Source organism: Kogia breviceps, chromosome 10 (assembly GCF_026419965.1).
Source record: "Kogia breviceps isolate mKogBre1 chromosome 10, mKogBre1 haplotype 1, whole genome shotgun sequence".
NCBI classification, from domain to species: Eukaryota; Metazoa; Chordata; class Mammalia; order Artiodactyla; family Physeteridae; genus Kogia; species Kogia breviceps.
The window spans coordinates 99,335,763-99,351,460 of NC_081319.1; the positions used below are offsets into that span (position 1 = coordinate 99,335,763).

At 41.8% G+C, this 15,698-nt stretch overlaps 1 protein-coding gene across 1 annotated transcript in view; it reads left to right on the forward strand.

Annotated features, from left to right (window-relative positions):
• Positions 1 to 15,698, forward strand: part of NEDD9 (neural precursor cell expressed, developmentally down-regulated 9) — a 299,037-nt gene that overhangs the window by 87,696 nt on the left and 195,643 nt on the right. Inside the window, exons 3-4 of the mRNA XM_067006770.1 lie at positions 4,029 to 4,079; positions 8,833 to 8,960. The gene's annotated coding sequence lies outside the window, so the exon portion shown is untranslated. The remainder of the gene's footprint in view (positions 1 to 4,028; positions 4,080 to 8,832; positions 8,961 to 15,698) is intronic.

The following is a 15,698-nucleotide window of genomic DNA, read 5'->3' on the forward strand; positions in this document are numbered from 1 at the left end:
ATATTAACAAAACATGTTGATTAATTTAATAAAATATCAACAATTTTAAAAGCTATTTTAGCAATTTGGGGGGAAAGTTTGAAAACTCCAGGAAGTAGTTGTTTAATGAGTAGTTAAATATGCCCAGAGAGTTTGTAACATTCCAAAATTTCTTGAATAAATTTAGACTTTGGAAAAAATATCATGGTCAAAGATTGGAGATGGTAATTAAAATAATAGAAATAATAAAATTAAAATAATAGAAATACTTCCAAACCGACAGAGTAGAGAGAAAAGATGTGTGGAGAGTATTTAAAACAACAGCAACAATAACAAAAACACAGCAACTGGGACTTCCCTGGTAGCGCAGTGGTTAAGAATCCACCTGCCAATGCAGGGGACGTGGGTTCGATCCCTGGTCCAGGAAGATCCCATATGCCACGGAACAACTAAGCCCATGCGCCACAACTACTGAACCTGCGCTCTAGAGCCCATGAGCCACAGCTACTGAGCCTGCGTGCCACAACTACTGAAGCCTGCATGCCTGGAGCCCGTGCTCTGCCACAAGAGAAGCCACTGCAATGAGGAAACCACGCACCACAACAAAGAGTAAACCCCGCTCTCCACAACTAGAGAAAGCCCACGCACAGCAACAAAGACCCAATGCAGTCAAAAATAAATAAATAAAATAAACAAATTTTTTTAAAGACCTGTCTAAAAAAATAAAAAATAAAACACAGCAACTTTATCCAAAAAGAGCATGGAAGTATATATATATATACACACACACACATATATATATATTTAAATCCAATAAAAATAGTTAGTAAAAAAAAAGATAAGGTGGTAGAAATGAGTGCAAATATATCAGTGACTGTAACAATGAAAATGGAATGAGTTTGTCTGATAAATGACAGAGATAAACAGATTGAATTTTTTAATACAGTTATTTGCTATTTATAAGAAACACTAAACAAAATTGCATGATCACACAGAAAGATTGAAAGTTATGGGAAAAGTGGTATCATTCAATTAATAACCAAAGAAATTTTGTATAACAATATCAATATTAGACAAAATAGAATTTCAGGCACAACACACTTTTTTTTAATTAAAAAATAAATTTGGGTACTACATAATAATGAAAATAAAAGTCCATTAAGAGATAGTAAACACAGACACATATTTTTAAAACTTTTACATGTGCTCCTGAATAACTCATGGGGAAAAACAGAAATCACAGTAGACATTGCATAATATTCATATATTTTATGTATTTGGAAGCTATAATTTTAGGGGCATAGAAGTGTATGACAATTACAAAATATTTACAACAGAATAAAAGTATTACTTTAAAAATTGTTGGGCTTCCCTGGTGGCGCAGTGGTTGAGAGTCCACCTGCCGATTCAGGGGACACGGGTTCATACCCTGGTCCAGGAAGATCCCACAAGCCGTGGAGCGGCTAGGCCCGTGAGCCATGGCCGCTGAGCCTGCGCGTCCGGAGCCTGTGCTCCGCAACGAGAGAGGCCACAACAGTGAGAGGCCCGCATACCGCAAAATAATTTTTAAAAATTTTTAAAAAATTGTTAGAAGTAGCTAAAATGTTTTTAAAGGTTAATATATAACTTTAAGTAAACTAATTAAAAATTGAAAATAAATGAATTAAATTTGCAACTTAAGCTAGAAAAACAGGGCAAACCTAAAGAAATTTAAAAGAAGAAAAAAAGCAGAAATTAATAATATACTGAAAACAGAAATAGTAGAGACGATGAACAGAATCAATACCTGTTTTTTAAACAGCTTTACCAAAATATAATTCACATACCATAGAGTTCACTCACTCAAAGTGAACAATTCAGTGTTTTTATTATATTCACATAGTTGTGCAACCATCACCACAAACTAATTTTAGAATATTTTCGTCACCCTCAAAAAAGAAACCCTCAGCCCCTCAGAAGTTACTAGGCAATCAGCCACTACCAGGTGGTCGTCAGAAAACCACTAATCTACTTTCTTTTTCTCTACAATGTAGTAATCAAAGAACTTTCCAGAAGGAAAAGCCCAGGTCCAATGGTATCACTGGTGCACTCTATCAAATGTTTAAAGAAAAATACCGATCCTTCATAAACTTTCCCAAAAAAGAAAAGATAAGGGGACACTTTCCAACTCATTATACTAAAGCTAGTAGTATCCTGTTAGCAAAACCAGACAAAGACATTACAAGAAAAGAAAACTCTACATGCAAACTCTATGACTTGACAGGAAGTTTTTGCATCACTCCTTTTCAAGAGTCAAATCTGTCATCAGAAGCAAGAAAGTTAGCCATAAAGAATGTGTGATGGATATAAATGCCTAAGATTTCTGAAAAGAAGTCATTTTGATTTGCCCACATTGACATAGATGGTGATGCCCACGGATGGGGCCTCCAGAGGTGGGAGCTGGCCTTAGATTCCATTCCTAGTTACAGAAAAGTTTGGAAGCTCCTCCTTTTGGAGAAATTGCGCTAGTTTCCTGACTAAGAGCAAGTTCATCTCATGCACAACTGTTGAATGAAGCAAAGTCAGGATTGATTCATTTCCACCCTCAGCAAATCTTTCCTCATTATCACCCAATAGCACCCAGTAACCCCAGCTCTCCCCTCCACTCTAAGTCACAACTTCTCTGGATCTTCATTTACATTAAAGTCGAAATGAATGATAACAATAGAAAGAATGTTTCAGTCAGACAATGTGCATTTTATCAGAGATTTGAGCTTACACATGAAGACTGGAAATTGATTGTTTCTGTCATTAGACCATTTTTTAGAGAATAATTTAAAGGGCAAGATCATGTGAGTACAGAGGGCCTCTGGATTTTCCTAGCCCCTGAAAGCAATACATATACTAAGAATGTACTTTAACTGTGATGTCAAATTCTAAGTTGCTAGAAACATAAAGAAGGAAGCACTATAAGTATGCCTGTTTGCATAGAGTTCATGAAGTTTGTCCAGGATATACACAGTAGAGGTTCTGTAAGCAAAGTAAACAGGACACGCTAAGGAAACATATCTATATCCGTGTCATGCTTTCTTGAAGAATTAAATTTGTCTTTCCTTCCAGTGATATATATGACCAAGATTATTGAATACCTCTGTAGATGCAGCTTCAGAAATATAATAAATGACTTTAAAACTCATTAATTTTAGTAACATGGGACCATCAAGCAAACCTTTAAATCCTTTAATGATTTAGAAGATGTGTCTAGTATCTGATAACCAGTCACTTTGAATCATGAGTATTTGGTACTATAATCACCGGGGAATGTATGGCCAAGGCCTCAGAAAGCCCTATTTCCCTCATTTACCTCTGAGATTAAGAGCATCCAAAAGACAGGCATTGTGTTTGCTCCGGGACCATACAGTCCCTTAATTCCCATTGGCACCATCTGGACTAATTCCATCTTAAGACCAAGTAGGTGAAGTCTTCTAATCATTGGCAGATCTCTTATCACAAAGCCAGATCTCTGTAACTACCAGTGGTTTAATCCTTCCCTTGCAATGCCATATAAAGTGTTAGTCCTCCACCTTTCCATTAGAAAAAGGACAGAGGGCTAAAATGTAGGAAATCTGAAGGATCGTAAGGATGAGCTCATGGGTTAAAAGTGGGGACAACTGAAATACTAAATGAATGGTGGAAAGAACTTAAATTTCTATCAATGTCTTTAGGTTACAAAAGTAGGGCATATGAAAAAAAAAAAAGAAGGGGGCTCGTAGGAAGGTAAACATGAAGATGGAGGCAGAAAAAAGACATTTCAGCCGAGGAATGCTTCTAAGAGAAGGCACTGGGAGACAGTTTATTTTATTTTATCATGTAATAAAAAGGAAAAAATGGAGATTTTTTTAAAGGATCAGGCCAAAGGAGTTTTTAGCATGTGTTACGAACTCGTTCACAGAGGCACCAACATATTTTAGGGCAAAATTGTCTAAAAATAACTTGCTTCATCAGTCTGGGACATTTTTTTCAGTCTTTTGCCAAGAATCCAATTAATGTGTGTTGTTTTTTTCTTTCAGGCAATTTTATGTGGCTTTTATACACCCAAGTTGATGTGAATCCTATGATATGTGAGTAGCTAAGATGCTAAGGCTCGTAATGCAATTACTTGATTCCCGCTGGCACAGGACATTTATAAAGATCAACTAACTCTGTTTAAGCTACTCTTAAAGCTCCCTTCCTCTCTATCCCAGATTCTACCATATTTCACTTGTGCAGAGAGCTGACACTCAGACTCTCTGCCTCTATGAAGCTGGTAGTGAGTGGGCAAGTGAGGAAAGACTAGGAAATAGAAGCCAGCCAGGGACGTTCAGCCTTGCTCAGAGCTTATGCATATAACTAGGTGGAAATATTTAAATCTAAAGGGTGTACCTGGCTTATCTTCCTGGAGCATCAGTGAATAATAAAACAATTTAATAGTACTCATGTCAAATATATTAAAGAGTAGGATGCACATGAAACTTTAAGGTAAAACACAGTAGACTTCAAAGATATTTCATGATTTTTTTTTTTCTAAGGGGACCACTTTAAGCTGAGGCTCCAACCTCCTGGAAGCCTCACAATATAAAGCATAATTTCAGAAAACAGCTGTGGTGGCATATTCATTTGGGGGAGTATTGCTATCAGTCTAACAAAACATTCAAGACAGATCACCATTAGCTATGGATTTTAATATTGGTACAGACTTTAAAGATAATCTGGTCTAACCAATAACTTTAAAGATGAAATTGAGAACAAAGATAAAAGGTAGAAAAAGTCTTGGATGGGTTTTCCTTTCTTCTAACAGGGTCCAGGACTAAAATTTTCCATGCTCTAAGCTGTTGACCATTCTTTAAATGCAGCATTGTGTCTTGCCTTACAATCTCCTTTTGCATGCAATGCCATCTTCCTCTGGAAAAGTTTTACTCTTTCTTCAAAACCCAGCTCACCGTTATCTCCTCAGGGAGACCTTCTTCTACTCACCCAAGCAGAGTTACCTGCTTTCTCTCTGTGCTCTAATAGATCTTTAAATATAATTTGGTTTTAGTACCTCTCATCTTTAAAAAAATAAATAAAATAAACAATATCCCTCTTTGATCTCCCTCTCCAGTGCCATCCTACCCATTCCTCCCCTTTACACCTAGGATTCTCAAAAGAATTGTTTCCAAACTCAGGCTTTATTTACTTCTTCACCCCCATCTCCTCCTCAATCCACTCCACCTGGCTTCTGACCTCTCACTTCAGTAAATTTTTCTTGGTAAAGGCACCAATGACATCTGTGCTGCCCAATCCCATGGCTACTTTTCAGTTCTTATCATATTTGCCCTCTCTGGAACATTCTATGTAGTCAATCACCACCTCTTTAAAACACCCTTAGTATCTGGGACACCACATTCTGCTGGTTTTCCTCCAATGACTTAGGACATTTCTCTCAACCTCCTTGGGAATTCATCCTCCTCTCCTGGATCTTTAGTGTTAGAGTTCGTCAGAGCTTAGACCTCAGTACTCTGTCTCTTTCCTTTCTTTCTTGGTGACCTTGTCCACTCCCTGTCTCAAATGATATGTCAACAAGTCTCAACGATATAACTACAGCCAAGATCTCGCTGTATGAGTTCTAGCTAATAAATTCAACTGTATATATTGCTAGCACTGTCATGATTATAAGTGATAAAATCCCACCCAAAACTAGCTTAAGATAAAAAACAGACAAACAAACAAAAAAAACAAAAAAAAAAAGGAAAGGGAAACAGAAAGAGTCAGAGAGAGAGTGTGAGATTAATAGACACATACTGACTCTTAATTCTTGTAACCAAGTCAGGGGCGGAAGCAAGAGGACTCTGTTATTCTCAGGATGCTTTCTCTCCGACTCCTGTCTCTCTGCACATTATTTTCATTTTTCTAAGCCAATATAATCCCCATAATCATTAAGAGCTCTGAACATACATCCTCACAGCTCTGCAACCAGAGTGTAAAAATCTCTCTTCTGTCCACTCAGACTAAGAGCAGGAGTTTGATTGGTCCATTGATGTTCACATGACTTCTCTATGAATCAATCCCTGTGGCCTGAGAGTCAAGATATTATGATTGCCTTAGATTGGGTCACGTGCACACCTCATAATTATACTAGAGGAAGAATGCTGGGCCAGGAAGTCACACAATATGTATCCATTAAACTGTATAAAATTTCCATTTGGATCTCTCACAGGTATCTCAGGGTGATAGTATCCAAAACCTAACTAGGTTAGGAACCTAATGTTCCTCCAAAACACGTGATTCTCCTCCAGTATTTTCAATCTCAGAAAATGACACCAACATTTATGGGATTGACGAGAGTTATGCTTGACAACATTTCTCCTTTACTGTCGCCACCACCCACCCACAATCCAATGATCATGTTGTATTGATTTTACAACCAAGATATATTTTGGATCCATCCACTTTCTTCTGTCTCCAATATCACCCTCCTAGTTCAAGTCAATGTCACCTCATACCTAGATTACTGCAGTAGCCTCCTAATTTGTCTCCTACTGTCCATTCTTGATCTCTTCCCAGTCTTTATCTTCAAAGCAGAGTGACTTTCTAAAAAGTAAAACCCATCATATCTTGCTCTTAAAATCTTAGAAAAGCTTCTCACTGCTCTCAAGATAAGCACTGAACCCTTAACTTGCCCTCACATCTGGGGATCTCGCCTTAACACCGTGGGGATCCAATCTCTGCTTTTCTTCCTAACCTTGCTCTTTCCACTGTCTCCTTTCCCCCACTCAAAATGTTTCAACCATATTAATCTTTCAGTTTTTCAAAAGTAATCTGAGCTTTATTGAGTTATAGGGCTTTCTCATGAGCCGGGTAAACATATCATGTTTTACGCTCTCTAGACCCTACACTTCTTCACATTACTTATCATAACTCCAATACTTATTTATGCAAATTTTTAACTGTAAGGTTCATAAGGGCAAGGACAGCATCTGTCTTGTTTGACATATTATGTAACACTTAGAGATATTCAATCAATATTTATTGAATGAATGGTCATCCTACCTTATTACGGTTCTTTATATATCTGTCTTTTCAGCCAAAATATGAATTCATTCTTTTATTTTGCAGATATTTATTGAGTTCCCACCTTGTGCAAAGGAGTTAAATATTGAGGACAGGGTCATGAAGAAGATAGATGGGGGTCCTTCCCTTTGGAAATTTATATATTATTTTACTGTGCAGAAAATGTGCTTTTCCTTTCCATCCATATACCTCAATTCCTGGCAGATACCAGCTGTGTAATGCTTGCTAAATGAATAGATGAATTAATTAATGGATACTCTGAAGTTGATCATCAACTATTCCCTGTTCTTGACACTGTTCCTAATTTTGTGTGTTGAAAATGACCAAAAGACTCATGGCCGATCAAAATGGGTCACAAGCCATGGGTTTTTTGGCTGGCAGTGAGCGAACCAAATGTAATAATCACCCACTAGGCAAAAGTGAGATAGAAAAGTCCAAGATGGGATATTGGCACAAGGGTGGAAGGAAGGTTCTAGATACATGGCATCTGGGAGCCTTGGGGCAAAAGGATGGGAGGAAAATTATAATGTCAATGGAGTAAGAAAGGAAGAGGAAGGAAAAGGACCAATGGGAGATGAAATATGCCCATTTTTCACTGAAGTTTCTTACTTAATGTCTGTCTTCTACTCTGCATTGTGAACTCTGTGGCAACAGGAACAATGTCTGTCTGGGTTATCAGAGCATCCCGGGCGCCATTCGAAGTGACCATGCTTACTTGATGAATGAATGAATAAATGAATGCTCAGGAAGAGTAGGCTCAGTGTCTCAGAGTCACAGGTCCCGGAGCTAATGAGGCCAGGACACCTGTTCCTATAACTCACATCACTCAGAGAATGCACTTCCTGTGACTGGTCCTGGAGCTCACCCTCTCCAGATAAGCAGGAAACCCTTGACAGGAAGTTCTTACACCTAGATATTCCAACCAGTCACCAGCCGAAGACATCCCCAGACCATAGTAGAGACAAATGGATCCTTTGTCCCTGAGTTGATAGCTGAAAATTCTCAGAAAAAAAAAAAAAAAAAAACCCTCTTTATAGTTAGAGATAAAAAATTTTTAAATGCACTTATGCCTAGAAGGCATAGATAGCATCAGTGTGAATGAGTGAATTATACTAGGTAATTTTTTCAGAAAAGAGGTGGTATTGTAGTGAGGTATACAATATAGGAGGGCTGTAGGTACCTTAAGTGAAGAGAGGATACCTTTAGGGAGAAAAAGGAGACAAAAATTAAGGGACCTAAAGACCTCAAAGATAAACCTACAGGCAAGTTATACCCAGAGCAGGTATAATTTTATGACTTTACTGTCTCAGTGAAAGGTGATATCCCATAACAACTAAACATGTGATCTTAAGAATCTGGTGGCCTGGGTTTGAATCACAGCACTGTTGATTTTGGACAAGTCACTTAGAATCTCTAGGGTTGGGCTTCCCTGGTGGCGCAGTGGTTGAGGGTCCGCCTGCCGATGCAGGGGACGCGGGTTCGTTCCCCGGTCCGGGAAGATCCCACGTGCCGTGGAGCGGCTGGGCCCGTGAGCCATGGTCGCTGAGCCTGTGCTTCCGGAGCCTGTGCTCCGCAATGGGAGAGGCCACAGCGGTGAGAGACCTGCGTACTGCTAAAAAGAATCTCTAGGGTTCAGTTATTTTATGTGGAAATGAATATATGAATGAGAGCCACCTCCTAAGATGTTGAGAGTACTAAATGCAGGAACCCCTGTAAAGCATGTGGTATGCATATATGCTTGATAAATATTAGTTATTACTAATACTCATATAAATGACTCGGCAGGACGTGTGTTCACCATTTGGGCTCATCTCTAATACTGGAGATTCGAGGAGAACCAGAGGAAATGAGGAGGCCCTGAGAGAACCTTCGCGAGATGTGTCCAAGCAGACCCGGCACACAGTTGGCACTCAGTAAGTGATGACTTTCCTTCCTTCCACTTTTGTCATCTCCCTGTTTCTATGAGGTTGAAGGTCAAGTATGCGGTCCACCCTGCCCTACCTTGTAGCTTCCCTGGGCCCATGATACCTTTTCTGGTTTGGAGATGGCTGAACACAGCCCAGCAGCAACACCAAGGGAAAGTGGTCAAAATGCCGATCAGAGTTTTCTTTTTAAAGAAATGCATATTTAAGGTAACCATCCAGATGCACGGTTCACATGAGAATCTAAACAAGCACAGCTAATGCAAAGTTATAAAACCAGATTATTTTTTCTTCTTCAGCAAACATTTTAAGGGCCCTCAGGCTCGGGAAGGAGATGGGTGGTTGTTTCCTGGCTCCACGCAAACGTGGGAAGGAAGTAAAGTTGAGTGCCCTGTGCCACCTCCTTCCCCTTTCCCCTTCCCCATTCTACTCCCCAAGCCTTTCACCCCCAACTCTGGGCACAGAACTGTCCATAGTTTCCCAGCCAAAATTCTCTCTCAAGAAGGATCTGAAACTCATTTACATTAAAATACAAATGAGCACTGCAACTGAGAGCATTACATCAAGGTTTTCCTTTACCTTAAAACCCCAGCAAAGATTCACACCAACCCCAGCAAGGAGCAGAGACTTCTTTAGCAAGCTCCAGAAGCTTACTCGTTGGTTATTTTCATTGTGGATTCATCCTGGAATTCTGAAATCTCACCACTTAGGTTGTTAAGTTAATCAGCCGAGTTTAAAGAAAAGCAGTAAGTGTTAGAGCGATTGGTACTTACGAAATGGTAACCACCTTCATTCTTTTTGACAGAAGGAGGTGGAGATGCAGCAAATCAACCTCCCCTGAATTTAAAATCACCTGAAGCATTTATGTACTGACAACCAGATGCCCTTGAATCTCTCTTTCAATAGGTCTGGGTTAAAACCTCAGAAACTGATTTTTGTATCCAGCATTGTGGGGTTGTAGAGAGGATTAAACGAGGGAGTTAATGAGAAAGTCCTACCTTAAGAGCGTTGAGTACTATTTGAATCTCTCATCGCGCTTCCTGTAGCCTCATTTGGAAGTGTGAGTCTGATTTCCCCAGTTCATGCTATCCTTAACTCTCAATTGTACACATTGCTGAAGAGCTTCTCTTCTCTGAGCTATTATATAAGTTGTTGACAGATTCATCTTTCTAAAGTACAGTTCTGCGCACGTCCAAGGAATCCATGTTCCACCGGACCTAACAAACATACGGACAACACAATCTTCACAGAGTAGCAAAAATTATCTTTTACAAATTGGATGATTTCACTTCCGCATTAAAATGAAATGCAAACTCTTTAGCACAGCTTTCAAAGCCCTCACATGACCTGGCCCCTGCTCATCTTCCCTACCCCATGTCATACCACTTCCCTTTGTTCGCTAGGCTCCAGTCACTCTGACTTGATTGATCCCCCTGCCTCAGTGCTCACTCCCACCTCAAGGCCACCACCTTGCTGTTCCTTCTTCCCAGAATGCTGTTCCCCCAGATCCTTGCAGGACTGACTGGTTCCACTGCGTGGTTTACCCCTTGGCTCAACAGCTACTCCCACCAGAGCAGTCCCCCCAGGCTCCATCACGTGAATCCTTTTTATTTTCTTTACCGCACTTCTACAGTCTAAAATGTCCTTGGGTATTTATTTGTTTGCTTACCAGGAACTCCCTAACCCCTCCAGGATGCAAGATCCCTGGTGTTATCACTGCTGTTGAGGTAGCAGCTGACACACGGTTGACCTTCAATGAGCATTTCGCAATAGAACCATGTCATGCTCTGTTCAAATCCTTCCATGGTTCTACATACTTCTCAGAACTGAGAACACATTCCTTGGCCTGCCAGTGAACAGTCTCCATGGTTTTGCCTAGTTCTTACGCTGAACCGTGTCCGTGCAGTTCCCTTTTTATTATAACTCTGAACACATTAAATTGAAATGATCTGCATGGGTTTCGTTCTCCTAACCTTTGCCCCTCAAGGTGAGGTTTGTGAACCTCTATTGTTGGCATCATCTGGAAATTTCTTAGAACTATAGACTCTGAAGCTTAGCATTAAATCTACTGAATCACCCTCTGCATTTTAACAGGCGCCCCAGGTGAACTGTGGCCTTATGCACACCTCCTAATTACTAAAGGAACCCAGTGTGTATCAGCTGAACTACTCACCACTTCCGATTGGATCTCTCACCGATATCTCGAGTTAATAATGTTCAAACTGAACTAATAATGGTCCTTCCAAAACATGATTCTCTTCCAGTGTTCTCAACCTCAGAAAATAAGAAATATTTTCCTACACTAGTTTATGAGTTATTCAAAGGCTTTATTATTCTGCTTGGGAAATGGGGGGGCGGGGGGCATGGATGGGAGTGACAGTCGCTGAACTAGGGAGCGTAGGAGGATTGGCTGGAGGTGGGCAGAGAGAGAATGGCTTTAATTTTCCCATGAGAAAACCAGGGAACAAGTACCAGTAGATAGCTGGATATATGGGTTTGGAGCTCAGGAGCGATACCAGTGTTCAAAAATAGATATGGGAGCCAACACACAGTAGCCAGTGTTGATTCAGTGACCCTACCACATTTCCCTAATTCATTCACTCTTCAAGATGACTATCTCACATCCTATCCGTTCTCCTTAAACCTCCATCACCTCCTCGCTAGACTTCAGTCCTGGCTGATAACCTTATTTTCTACTTCACAGGAAAAAACAGAAGGGTCAGCAGAGGTCATGCACCCACTCACACCCCCACACCTACCGTCTGCCCTTCCTCTTCAGGAGAAGCGGTTAACAGCTTTGTTAGCATTTGTTAAGGAAAGCACAGGGTGTGAGATGGTGAATGATGTTCGACAAAAGACCACGAGAAACGTTGAAACGTTCATTACTCATGGGTCCTGGAGGAAGTGCAGGGCAGGCCGCCAGGGGCCACGAGGGGAGGTCAAGACAGGGTACAGGCTGTGAGAGTGACAGGTCCTGGGGCATGTGCCTTTATTAGGGTCATGGGGGGAGTGCCTTGGGTTTCCCAGGCTAAGGCCAGATTGGTCAATTCAAACCAAAAAGGGTGTGGTTTTGGTAAGCTCCATGGGGTCTTATCTAAGGGGCGTACAAAGGGAAGGCCCTGGGAGACAGGGGAGCCTGTTTGACCGCAAGGGCTGCTGGGGAAGTCATATCAGGAACTTACATTTGCTTGTGACTGTCTGGGCTATTCTTTAGGCCATGGGCTGGTATGAGGGGCTGGTGTCCGCTTAAGGCCCCTGCAGGTCACTTGGCCAAACAACGTGAGTGTTGAGGAGTAGTTTAACTAATGCCACGGAGTAGTTTAACTAAACTCTAGACAGAAGCCAACCTCTCCGCTATTTCCTATATCCCATCCCCTTACCTTTTCAAGGACCTCTCTCCAACAATTCACTCCTCTTTCCCCTGTGTCATAAAAATTTTCCTATTAGATTGTCTATTATTCGAGCATATTAAATCTCCTATCATAAAAACAAACCAAAAAAAAAAGCCTCCCTCGACCCTCTACCGTCTTTCCACTATCACCCCATTCTTCTGCTTTACAGCAAAGCTCTTGGCGAAGTTGTCTACACTGCAGCCTCCAACTTCTCCCATTCCCTCCCACCCACAATTGAAACTGCTTTGTCAAGGTCATCGGTGCCCTCCGCACCCCCATATCCATCGGGCAGTCCTCAGCCCCCGTCGTACCGCTTTCAGCAGTTGACACACTTCATATCCCCCTGGACACTCTTTGCTGGCCTTTCAGGGCACCACACAGTGGCAGCGGTCCTTTGTCTCAGGCCACTTCTCAGTCTCCTCTGCTGGTGACTCTCCTCTCCCCGCCTCTCCATGTCACACGCCCAACGCTCACTCATCAGTTTGCTTCCCTTTTTCAAACACACACCCTTGGTAATATCACCCAGTGTCACTGCTTCAAATGTCACCCTACGTGCTGGTGACTCCCAACGGTCTATCTCCAGACCTCTCCCCTGGTGTCCACATTCATATATCCTACTTCCTTCTCAACAGCTACGCAGGGTCTAAGAACCGTGTAGAACTTCGCCTGCCCCAAATCTAACTCTCTGTCCCTCCCCACCAGGCCCCCCGCAGCCTTCCTTATCTCAGAAAATGAGCACTCATTCTTCCACTTGCCAGAGCCCAAACCTTTGGGCTTAACCTTGGTTTCTTCCCTTCACTCCCACATCTAACAGAAAATCCTATTGATCTCACCTCAGATTAGAGCCACAATTCATCCATTTCTCAACACTGCATTGCTACCGCCCTGATCCAAGCCCTCATCGTCTCTTGCTTTGATTATTGCAGTTGTCTCCTATCAGAAATTCCTGCCTCTGCTCTGGCCTCCAGGATCTCTTCTTAACAGAGACACCAAAGTGATCCTCTAAGGGTGTAAGTCAGATCCTATCACTCTTCTTAAAACCCAGTGGCTCGGGCTTCCCTGGTGGTGCAGTGGTTACGAATCCGCCCAGCAATGCAGGCGACACGGGTTCGAGCCCCCTGGTCCGGGAAGATCCCACATGCCGCGGCACAACTAAGCCCGTGTGCCACAACTACTGAGCCCGCACGCTACAACTACCGAAGCCCGTGCGCCTTAGAGCCCGTGCTCCACAACAAGAGAAGCCACCGCAATGAGAAGCCCCACACTGCAACAAGTAGTGGCCCCTGCTCGCCGCAACTAGAGTAAAGCCTGCACTCAGCAACAAAGACCCAATGTAGCCAGAAATAAATTTTTAAAATTAAAATGAAATTTTAAAAAACCCTGTGGCTCTCCATTTCCCTCAAAGGCGAGGCCAAAGCCCTGACATTGCCCATGAAACCCTCCCCACTGCCCCCTGATCTGTTTCCTTCCTCTTTCCCCTGGATCACTTCATTCTAGCCCCTTGAGGGTTTCTTGACGATGCCAAGTTCGATCCACTGCAGGGCACTTGTGTTCTTTGTTCCCACTGCCATGCCTCATGTCTTGGTCACTCACACCTTTCAGGTCTGTGTGTAAATGTCTTATCAAAGAAGCACTCCTAGGTACCCTGTAAAGGAGCTGTCTCTCCCTCCCGACCTTCCTTCCCGACCTACCCAGCATGATATTTTCCATGACACTTACTTCATCTCTAACAGGAAATGTCTGCTTATTCATTATCTGTCTCTTCATTAGTATATAAGTTCACAAGAGCAGGGTTTGGTCTGTTTTATTTATTGCTACATCTCCAGCATGAAGAACAGTAATGGGCATATAGTACCAGGCCTTCAATAAATACTTGTTGAATACATGATTGACCAAAAATGGATGAAAGAAACATGTATTGAATGTCTAATATGCATCATAAATATATAACTAGGAATTGAGGCTATAAGAAAGGATGAAATCTCACATCGGGGTTTGACAGGTGACACTGCAGCAGGGGTGCAGAACGCAGTTCTGGGGAAGGCCTTGAAGGGGGCCTTTGAAGGGAGCATGGAAAGGAGATGCTAGAGAGGAAGGCGGTAAACCCAGATGAAATCGTCACAGAACACGAGGGAAGATAGAGTTCCAAAGGAAAGGGGATGGACGAGAGTAGCAAGGCTGCAGAAAGATGAAGTAATAGGAAAAAATGGAAGGGACCCACTGGAGGTAGCAAAAGCATTCTGGGGACCTTAATGGTCCCTGACAACTGTGATAGCAATACCTCCCCCAGGAAGCCTCTGTAAATCCTAATATCCCAGAGCTTATGAACCAGAATACAGGCCATGGGCTTGTCAGTTATCCAGCCATTTAGACTTGAGCAGCCTGAGGGCCTTGAAGAAGGAAATGGCATGTTTTGGGCAATTCCTATGGGCCAGGCACAGTGCTAGGTATTTTGCAAGAACTAATATATTTGATCCTCAGAGCAACCCAGTGAGATAGATATGATTTCCCATTTTACATATTCAGAAATGGAGGTTCCAGGAGGCTAACCCAAGATCTTGTAACTCCTAACGGATACTGGAACCTCTGTCTTTTGGACTCCTTGTGAAAAATGTGTATGTTGGGGAGTGCTTTTCCCATCCCTCCTGTGTCATCTGGAAGTTCCACAGAGGTAGACTTGCTGGTTTCTTATCCAATAGCTAATCCTATCTTCCTGCTGACAGAACTGGATTTTCTTTGTGTTTGGAGTAACCCTGTGCTTCAGCAAGGACTGAGCCCTTTGCTAATCCCCAGAGCCAAAATTTGACTAGTCTAAGCAAATTATGACCATTTCGTTTGTCTTGCTGTTGATCAGCTCAGGAACAGGCTTGTGCTGCGGTTCTGCCTCCTAAGACATGAGGGCATTTCTGCTGGGGAGTGGGACCCAAAAAGGGAAGAGTCTTCATTTTGGCTTTATTTATTTCTGTATTTATTTGCATTTGGATGTGGTTGAGAAGGTTCTACCTAAAGCTATTGCAGCCACTTTGCAGCTGTGAGGGAACCAACCACCTGAGAATACAACTGACATGAAGATATTTATCCATCTACCCCCAGACTTATTGCTTGGTGAGGCAACAGATATTTATCGTTCAAGCCACTTTAAGTTCCTATTTTTACATTATCTGTAGCCAAAGCATCCAATATACCCAATTTACTGTGTATATTTTTACCCACTGGTTTATTCCCAGCTCCTAACACAGTGGTAATTGCTCAAAGAAAATATATGTTTTGATTGCCAGCATGAAGAATATTGTGTATTTCAGAGTAAAGATGAATGAATTCAATGAATTATTACAGG